At 44.5% G+C, this 10,348-nt stretch overlaps 1 long non-coding RNA gene across 1 annotated transcript; it reads left to right on the top strand.

Moving 5' to 3' along the window:
• Positions 1–308: 308 nt before the first annotated feature.
• LOC120392565 lies at positions 309–1,990 on the top strand. The gene is made up of 3 exons (XR_005591723.1): positions 309–367; positions 805–939; positions 1,942–1,990. It is a non-coding gene; the product is annotated as an uncharacterized LOC120392565 (long non-coding RNA).
• The last annotated feature ends 8,358 nt before the right edge of the window (positions 1,991–10,348 follow it).

The following is a 10,348-nucleotide window of genomic DNA, read 5'->3' as shown; positions in this document are numbered from 1 at the left end:
ATCTCCGTTCTTCTTTATCTATTCTCCATGGACCATCAGAAGTAAACACAGCCCTTTCTGATGGTTTGAAGAAATAAACTCAGTACAAAGCAAAGCAGTATCGAGAAAGTACATGAAAGGGAACTCTCTTACAAGATCATCTACAGTGTGGAAAATAGAGAATACACTAATTTAAGTCATTTCTCAAGATCTCCAGTGATGGAACCTCAATTCCTATTCTAGGCAATTTACTCCTTTTGTCAGAGATTGCCGTTTAACTCCCTAGAAAATTTGATTAATGTCTAGTGTGAATGTCTCTTTTTATCCAGTTACAATCGGAGTACCATCAGAGGAGGATGGATTACGTGAAATCAACGCTGGATTCTTGGTAAGAAAAGAGTTTTGCATTACACACATTATATCGTGTGGGCGGTCGGGAAAGATGAGCGTCAAAGTCGCATAGTTAAGCCAACAGTCTCCGAATGGCACAGAGGCTGACAGCTTCCCAGATAACCCTGCAGGCAGCTCTTAGTATAGAACGAATCATGTCTCCTTCTTAATCTCTTGACTGTTGTGTTGCTGAATGTCTGGGTTCCTCTCAGAGATCCCGTTCCTCAATATCCTTTTTCTAGGTACCTGAAAGGTGCATTAAGCCACTATTTTCAATGGGATTTCCCGTTCAATATTAGAGTCAGCAATGATTTAGCTCCTCTACTCTTCACTGTTTTCCTTCTAGCACTGTCCCTAAATTGCTGTGCTTATTGATACTTTATTATTATTATCGGGAACTCACTACTAATATTTTGTTGTTTCCATTTTATTTAGGATGAAGGGGCCATTGAGGGCCAGACCCCATCTCCGCAGTAAATTTGCTGCATCCCTCTGGCCCCTCACTGCCTTCTTTATGCCCAGTGAAGGCTCCTTATATGCCACAAAGGCATATCAAGCCTCATTCAGCAGGTAATTCTGGGATCAGCTTCCTCCTCCCCTGAGTATCCAGCACTTCGGGGAGCCGAACTCCCACCATTCGGAAAGTGTGGATGCAGCAGTCATTGAAAAACACTTCCCACAGGCAGAGATCTCTATCCTGCCTAGACCCCAGTCAAGTCTGGGTTTAAAATACTCTGGGAGGGCTCAGGCCCTCAGCATTGGACTCGCTTTTCAAGTGATGAGGCTCCTCTTCAAAGAGGAGAAAGAAGGGAGTTAGGGACAGAAAATGAAGTACTCGCATCTCTAGGTTGATGACAGTTTCACTGTTTGTGTTTCACTGTAGACTGTAGGGCAGGCTCAAGGTGAGGAAGACAACTACTATGTTGTCAGGGTCTTTATCAAGCCATTTCTACTGTCCAGTCTGGGGAAGGAGCAACAGACAGTTCCTTTAAAGAGCCCAATAATCACTTGTAAGGAGAATATTCCTTAAGATTCAATGCCTCTGAGTAACATCCTACCTCCTCCCTGATGAGATGGAGTTTTCTCCTTTGTGACCAAGAGCAACAACAATAGCTCACAGATGTTAAGGTCAGAAGGGATCATCGTGATCTGACCTCATACACATTGCAGGCCACAGAACCGCAGCAACCCACTCCTGTAATAGGCCCCTAATCTCTGACTGAGTTACTAAGGTGTGATGGAACAAAGCACCTGCTGTGATGGCTGAAGGCCATGGAGGGGTTAGGCAGCCATTGGAGAGGAACACCAGTGAGTCTCTCGCCCAATGACGTGATATGAGACTTTGGAGATACTTAGGAGATGGGTTTCCAAAATAGGCTTTGATATTTCTGCTAGTTAATAAAATACAGCTTTCATTGGAAAACGGAAGGAAATTGGATTAACAGGGATCTTACTGGGAGGTGGGATCATGTGGTGTTGTTAACATGGATCATATCATATGGGGAAGCAGGAGATACAGAAGGGAATTGCTCCCCTGATGCTAATATTTCCTTGTCGTTCATTTTATTTTAGGATGAGTGCTCCCTCCTGGGCCTCTTTAAGAAATGACCTTCCTTTTCCTGCCCCCGGTCTGTCAGAGGCACAGATCTACAGCCAGTACATAGCTTTGCTGGAAGAGAGTGGACCCTCTGCCAGAAAGTGAGCATTAGGATTCTTTGTCTGTGTGCACATGGAGAGGGAGGGCAAGTGGGTAGATGTACATATACATACAAGGTTTTGAGTGCAGACATGGAATACGGTTGCCACCCTTCTAAAAAAATGCACTCACAAGACAAATTCTCTGCAGTTGTTTTAGGAAAGATGGGGTTTTGTCTGACCACCAACAGGCCCCAACCATTCTTCCTCCTCTTAACATCTTCTTGCAATGCAAACAGTCCTTTTCCTCCTCCCAACCTCATCCTGCTACTATCTGTGTAGTGATAGTCCTATTCTCTCCTATCCCTTTCCTTTGCTGAGTGGGAAATGTCTTTTTTTTATTATATCATTTGTGCAATGCTTCGATGGCTCAGTCATTGCTATGGCAAACAAGTTGACTGCCAATGTCTGCAGTTGGATCTGCCCTGTTCCTTACTATCCTGAATAACTAAGAACTGAAAAGGAGAGTTGGTGGAGGAGTTTGAACAAAAATGGTAGCATCCAAGAAACAACTATGGAATCTTTCAATTAATATCCGCTGGGGAAGATTACAGCATTGTCTGTGAGCTTGTAGCTACAGGCCAGGGAGGGTGGAGGGGAGCTGTGAACACCCTGAATTTGCACAGAGTCAGAGGGTGCCCCTAAAGGGACAATGTGGCAAGTGAGCTCTAGATGACGAGGAGCAGAAATAAAAACATGTCAACTCTTAAATGTGGTGTGGACTTTCCACGACTCACACCCTCTCATGCCTCACTTTAGCCCATTGAATGGTGGGGTTCGGAAAGAAGAATGGAGAGGGCTGGGAACTGGCCAGCAGCACCATGGGAGAATGCAATAATTGCCGTTAATTTTACAGACACCCCATGGATTTCTTTGTACAAAGGCCATGTCCCCTGATCTCCTCAATTCGGTAGCAGCTGTCTTCCCCATCTAATGAATGCCTTCTCTCTTTTTTCAGCAACTCTGCGCAGCCAAAGAGCAGCCATATTACTTCCTCTCCTTTCAGAGGGTCAGGAGGTAAGTGATTTCTACAGTTCTCTAGGGGAGGATTGAACTGGATGACTGAATGTGCTGTTTGCTGCACCTTCTTGCATTTTTCAGAGGATGTCTTTTTTTTTAGCAGCAGCAGCATTCAGTTTGCTGAACGATTATGAAACATTTAGTGCTTCTTAAAATCTCCTTGTGCCTCTTTGGAGGCCACATCCTGCATTTCTAGCCACAACAAACTAGAACTATATTTCAGAGAAGACAAAGAGGATGAAATGTTGACTGTGTGACCCACTGCCATTATACTATAGGGGGAGGTGGAAGAGAACTTGCAAACATCCAACCCCACAGCTTGACATGCCCTCCACAGCAGTTCTCTATTCCCATGCTAGGCAGCTACCACCAGTGGCCATTTGGAGACAGACAAGGGAGATCTGTCTGCTTGCAGGAGATGCAACATAATTAGTATCAAACCAGCCTCACTTGTCTCAGCATTGTTTCCTTCCTTACACTGCCAGGATTGGTTTTTGCTCTAAAGAGAAGTGATGCTTTACAACCAAATCACTAAGGGTGTTTGGTACACATGAGATGTAAATAGTATAAGAAAGAGCAAACCATCTTTTGCTGAGTTATTATGGGCAGGGATAACTGAGAAATATGTACAGTCATTAATGAAGATGAGAATGAGGAATTCAGCACTTCAGTCACTAAGGTGATTTCTTTTTCTAACACCACTTTAGAATCAAGGGAGCTGCGTGAGCGCCTGCAGGTCTTCTAGGTGGAGAATGATACCAAGGGAATGTGTCAACATTTGAGAAGGAACCCCTCTCCCAAAACACTTGATGTTTAGCAGACTAATATACTTCTAGGTTGTGTGACATTAACTCTGCTTTCCCTTCTCTTTCAGGCTCCTCATGGAAATCCATGGGTCCAGCCCACCTTTAAAGTAAGTAGCAATGACTGGTGCCCAAGGGGAGGGAGAGAGGATGTAAAAGATCAAGCAGGATCCTATTTCTTCCTGGGGACCCTGCAGGTCTTCTAGGTGGAGAATGATACCAAGTGAATGTGTCAACATTTGAGAAGGAACCCCTCTCCCAAAACACTTGATGTTTAGCAGACTAATATACTTCTAGGCTGTGTGACATTAACTCTGCTTTCCCTTCTCTTTCAGGCTCCTCATGGAAATCCATGGGTCCAGCCCACCTTTAAAGTAAGTAGCAATGACTGGTGCTCAAGGGGAGGGAGAGAGGATGTAAAAGATCAAGCAGGATCCTATTTCTTCCTGGGTCCCACAGCCAAGGGACATTCCAACTCTCTCTCAGATCATCTCTTTTCCCAGTTTCCAGCAGGTCATCTTCATGGAATGCTCTCCCCAGTTCATTGAAACACAGTAGAGAGGCTTCCATCAGGGTTTTTATTCCTATCCTTTTCTAAATATTGTCTCAGAGGAGGCTGTTCTACCATAGCTGGTTATATTTCTATGGGTATCTATACACCACACAGTGCTAATACCATGGGGAATGGCCTTTGTACAAAGAAATTCATTTAAAATAGAAGGAAAAAGCCATTTGTCCCTGATGTCTCATCATAGCAAAGACTCTGAAACTTCCTTCTTTTTAAAGCTATTACTAAGTTCCTGTTTGTTGCTTTTTGTCTTCCCAGCAGTCACCAGATGAGAGACTACACACCACCAGGGATGGTCCCCGTGGCCATGCCGTTTCAAATTCCACCACATGATGTCTGGCAGGTAAACTATACTGCAGTTTTGAGCCTTCCCTGCAAACTCTATACTATACCAGCACAAAGAAACAGCTGCTATCGGGGATCAAAATCCATCTGCATTCTCTCCGTTCAAAACCAGTGCTACTGGACGGCATCAGTCGTGTTAGTCTGTAGCCGCAAAAAGAACAGGAGTACTTGTGGCACCTTAGAGACTAACACATTTACTTGAGCATAACCTTTTGTGGGTTACAGCCCACTTCATCGGATTCATGAGGTGGAAAATACAGTAGGAAGATAGATATAGATATATATTCAAAGAGAAGAAAAAACTTTTTGTAGTGGTAATCAAAATGGTCTATTTGCAGCAGTTGACAAGAAGTTGTGAAGACCAGTGTTTGTGTGTGTGGGGTGGGGAGAGAATAAACATGGGGAAAGTGTTTTACCTTGTGTAATGACCCATCCACTCCCAGTCTTTATTTAAGCCTTATTTAATGATTTGTGTCCATTTCTTCTTTTCCGTAGAGACTGTCCGGTTTGGCCAATGTACATGGCAGAGGGACACTGCTGGCACATGATGGCATATATCATATTGGTAGATGTGCAGGTGAACGAGCCTCTGATAGTGTGGCTGATGTGATTAGGTCCTATGATGTTTCCCCTGAGTAGATATGTGGACAGAGAGTTGGCAAGGGGCTTTGTTGCAAGGATAGGTTCCTGGCTTAGTGTTTTTGTCGTGTGGTCTGCGGTTGCTGGTGAGAATTTGCTTCAGGTTCGGGAGCTTACTGCAAGCAAGGACTGGCCTCTCTCCCAAGATCTGTGAGAGTGATGGATCATCCTTCAGGATAGCTTGTAGATCCTTGATGATGTGCTGGAGAGGTTTTAGTTGAGGGATAATGGGGCGGCTACTGGTGTTCTGTTTCTTCCTTTGTTGGGTCTGTCCTGTAGTAGGTGACTTCTGGGTACTCTTCTGGCTCTGTTTATCTGTTTCTTCACTTCAGCAGGTGGGTATTGTAGTTATAAGAACACTTGATAGAGATCTTGTAGGTTTTTGTCTCTGTCTGATGGGTTGGAGCAAATGCGATTGTATCGTAGAGCTTGACTGTAGACAATGGATCGTGTGGTGTGGTCTGGATAAAAGCTGGAGGCATGTAGGTAAGTAGAGCGCTCCATAGATTTCCGGTATAGGGCAGGTGTTTATGTGACCATCGCTTATTAACCCTGTAGCGTCCAGGAAGTGGATCTCTTGTGTGGACTGGTACAGGCTGAGATTGATGGTGGGGTGGAAATTGTTGAAATCCTGGTGGAATTCCTCAAGGGCTTCTTTTCCATGGGTCCAGATGCTGAAGATGTCATCAACGTAGCGCAAGTAGAGCAGGGCGTTAGGGACGAGAGCTGAGGAAGCGTTGTTCTAAGTCAGCCATAAAAATGTTGGCATACTGTGGGGCCATGCGGGTCCCCATAGCAGTGCCGCTGATTGGAAGGTATATGTTGTCCCCAAATGTGAACTAGTTATGGGTGAGGACAAAGTCACAAAGTTCGGCCACCAGGTTTGCCGTGACTTAGAACAAGCGCAAGGAAAGCAGGGGCGTTAGGAGACGAGAGCTGAGGAAGCGTTGTTCTAAGTCACGGCAAACATGGGGGCCGAACTTTGTGGCTTTTTCCTCACCCATAACTATTTCACATTTTGGGACAACATATCCCTTCCAATCAGCGGCACTGCTCTGGGGATCTACAACCTCTCCTGAAGGACGATCCATCACTCTCACAGATCTTGGGAGACAGGACAGTCCTGGCTTACAGACAGCCCCTCAACCTGAAGCAAATTCTCACCAGCAACCACAGACCATACAACAAAAACACTAACCCGGGAACCTATCCCTGCAACAAAGCCCTTTGCCATCTCTGTCCACATATCTATTCAGGGGACATCATCATTGGACCTAATCACATCAGCCACACTGTCAGAGGCTCATTCACCTGCACATCTACCAATGTGATAAATGTCATCATGGGCCAGCAGTGTCTCTCTGCCATGTACATTGGCCAACCCGGACAGCCTCTACGGAAAAGAAGAAATGGACACAAATCAGACATCAAGCATTATAACATTCAGAAACCAGTCGGAGAACACCTCAGTCTCCCTGGTCACTCGATTACAGACGTAAAAGTTGCAAAATTACAACAATAAAACTTAAAAACAGACTCCAGCCAGAGACTGCTGAATTGGAATTAATTTGCCAAATGGACACCATTACATTAGGCTTAAATAAAAACGGGGAGTGTATGAGTCATTACATAAAGTTTTGATTACCACTACAAAAGTTCTTCTCTCTCCTGCTGGTAATAGCTCATCTTAAGTGATCACTCTCATTACAGTGTGTATGGTAACACCCATTGTTTCAGGTTCTCTGTGTTTATATATCTATATCTATCTTCCTACTGTATTTCCACTACATGCATGCGATGAAGTGGACTGTAGTCCACGAAAGCTTATGTTCAAATAAATTTGTTAATCTCTAAGGTACCACCAGTACTCCTGTACTTTTGCAAATATAGACTAATATGGCTGCTACTCTGAAACCTGTCATTATGCAAGGCACTGAATTCAGCCGTATGGAGTGGAAATTCATCAATTTCATAAAATCTCGCACAGATACAGACAGACATCATCTTTCTTTGCAAATGCAAACGGATGGACATCATATCAAAAGGACTGAGGGTAAAAAATCCATTACAATCGACGTATCACACAGACTATGCTGACAGATTGTGCCACACACTCTCAAAGAAACTGCGGAACCACCTGACCATCATCCTATACAGCAAACAGGGAAAGATTAAGAATGAACTCTCCAAACTGGATACTCTCATCAAAACCAACCTTCCACACAAACTTCCTCGTGGCTGGACTTTACAAAAACTAGAGAAGCCATTTACAACACACACTTTGCTTCTCTACAGAGGAAAAGGATACTCAACTAGCTAAACTAACTACATACCACAAGGGGCCACAACAGTGGATCCTTAACCCACCCAGCAATATTGTTAATCTTTCCAGCTATTCTCTTAGCCCAGCAGAAGAGTCTGTCCTATCTCGGGGCCTCTCCTTCTGACCCTCCACGCATTGTTTCATGTTCTCTGTGTATATATATATAGATAGTTAGATAGATATCTTCCTCCTGTATTTTCCCCTGCATGCATCCCATGAAGTAGCATGTAAAAGCTTATGCTCAAATAAATTTGTTACTCTAAGGTGCCGCAAGTTCTCCTGTTCTTTTTGAGGATAACTGCAGTGAATCAATCTCTGCACTAGGAATGCTGTAAGATGCTTCTCTCTGCTAGGACAGAAAAATCGCCTTTGCTAAAACTGTTCTCAGTAACCACACTGCAGTGAGTAGCCTGTCCTCACGGAGCCAACAGTTCACTTCCTTGAGCACCCCCAACTTAGGTCATAACCACACTGCACATACTCCTCTCCTCCTTCCCCAGCCACCTGTACAGTTTGCCCTCTGTCTATTCCAAGTTCTGGAACGGAAGTAAGTTATCTTGTCAACAAACACCCTCCCCCCACCATCTTAACAGGGTGGCATTGTCTGATGCTCAAACTCATGCTGCAGCATTTTCAGTGCAGGGTGTCCTATCTGATCGAGATATCCGCTGTCAGGCTCAGGGTATAAGTACTTCTTGTCAGAAGCCTTCCAATGCTCCCTGAAACAGCAGGTGGCTATGAGGAGGTTTTCCTCACTCTGTTCTCCTGTTTTAAAATGTGAAGGAAACATTCAAGAACAGCAGTGCTGTTACAAGACTCGCTCTTCCAGAGACACCTCCTCATGACAGGGCCCAGCACTGCAGCAACTTCAGCCCATCTCCTCCTTCACACTCTGGTTGTCTAGGATGGGGACTCGGCCCTCCAGCCAGGTCACATTCAATTCCATCCCCTTTCTGAGGTAACCAAAGTCCAAACCAAATGATATAGCCCGCAAATCAAAAGCAATAAGCAAGATCTTCTACCCCACCTGGGCCCGTCATTAGTTCCACTAGCCACATTAACAGAACATAAGCTCTACCATTCTTGAGCTCAAGTCTCTACAAACGTTTCACCGCCAGCTACCCCTCCCATGTTCCACAGTTTTTCCTGCTCTTTTCATAGACTGCTGAATCATCAGAGGCCCAGCACCCCCTGAGTCACTGACCCTCAGGACCTCTTCCCTGGAGTCCTTCCCCTTTTGTCTGCCTTTTCTTGGGCTAGCACCTGCTCCCCCATATGTCTGGCTGTGGTCTGGCCTTTTACAGGAACTCCTCACTTAAAGTCATCCTGGTTAACGTTGTTTCAATGTTAAGTTGCTGATCAATTAGGGAACATGCTCATTTAAAGTTGGGAAATGCTCCCTTCTAATGGCGTTCGGCAGCCGCCTGTTTTGTCCCCTGCTTGCAGAAAGAGCAGCCCGTTGCAGCTAGCTGGTGGGGGCTTGGAACCAGAATGGACCAACAACCCGCCTATCAGCTCCCCACTCCCTTAATTTCCCTGTGCTGAAGCTGCCCAGGAGGCTATCAATTACAGGCTATCAATTGCAAGCAGTTCAGCCTTGATTAACCTGGAGCAACTGCCATTTGGTTACCATGGTACTAGGGATTTGTTTAGCCTGGGGCTAACATACTTCTTCCTCAGTACTTTACTGTAGCCCTCCAGCCTTGCCCCATCACAGCGTATACATTACAAAAGTAGGCTAAAGGTCACAGCCGCTGAATGTAGGTAAAAGGGTCATAACTGAATGAATGTAGGCTAAAGGTTAGGAAAGTTTTAAACAATGATTGACAGATAATGGCCCACATGGGCTGACAGGCAGCTAGCCAACAGAATGTAAACAAGTAGGATGATATAACAGATAACCAATGAAATGCTGAGTCTAAAAATAGATAGCATTCCCAGGATAAAAGAAATGTTTACTTTTTTTGTGGAAAACAGAGGTAGACCAGCCTGAGAAGCGATATCTGTATAACACATGGCAGATTCCCTAACGGGACAGATAACAGTTTGGGTGTTTTTGTGGAAAACATAATTGTGGTCACGACGAGAACCAAAAAACACAATCCTGTAAGTGAGAGGATAGGAACTAGAGTTATAATCTGCATTCCCGCCATAGTCTCCGAGTTAGCCAGGGAATTTAGCACTCAGGTATTATTATCTGGCTAAGTGTGCAAAATAACATAAAAAAGTGTCAGCAAAGAAAGGAAAATTGAATGGTAATAAATTTAGGTTAGGAAAAATGGGGTTAGAGGATTTTGTTTTAAAATATCAGAATGGCCCTTGGAAGCCTGGTGCTTTTATTGGACCTGATGAATATTGCCAATTATATGAGCAATGGGATAAGCCTAATTAAAAAGGGAATCTGTACAGGAGGCCCAAACAAAAAGGAAAATAAAAGGCTGCCCTACAGGGTTAACAAAAATGCTTTAACACATGAAGCCCAGGCTCTAGCCACGCAGAAAGAGGCAAGTGAGGCACACATAGACCAGGACAAGATAAGGTAGGAAGTGGCGGAGTGAAAACAAAAAGTGTTAGATGGGCAAGCTG

The sequence above is a fragment of the Mauremys reevesii genome, unplaced genomic scaffold (genome assembly GCF_016161935.1).
Source record: "Mauremys reevesii isolate NIE-2019 unplaced genomic scaffold, ASM1616193v1 Contig100, whole genome shotgun sequence".
Lineage (NCBI taxonomy): Eukaryota > Metazoa > Chordata > Testudines > Geoemydidae > Mauremys > Mauremys reevesii.
The sequence above is the reverse complement of the archived record's forward strand: the minus strand, read 5'-3'. Positions and strand labels throughout refer to the sequence as shown.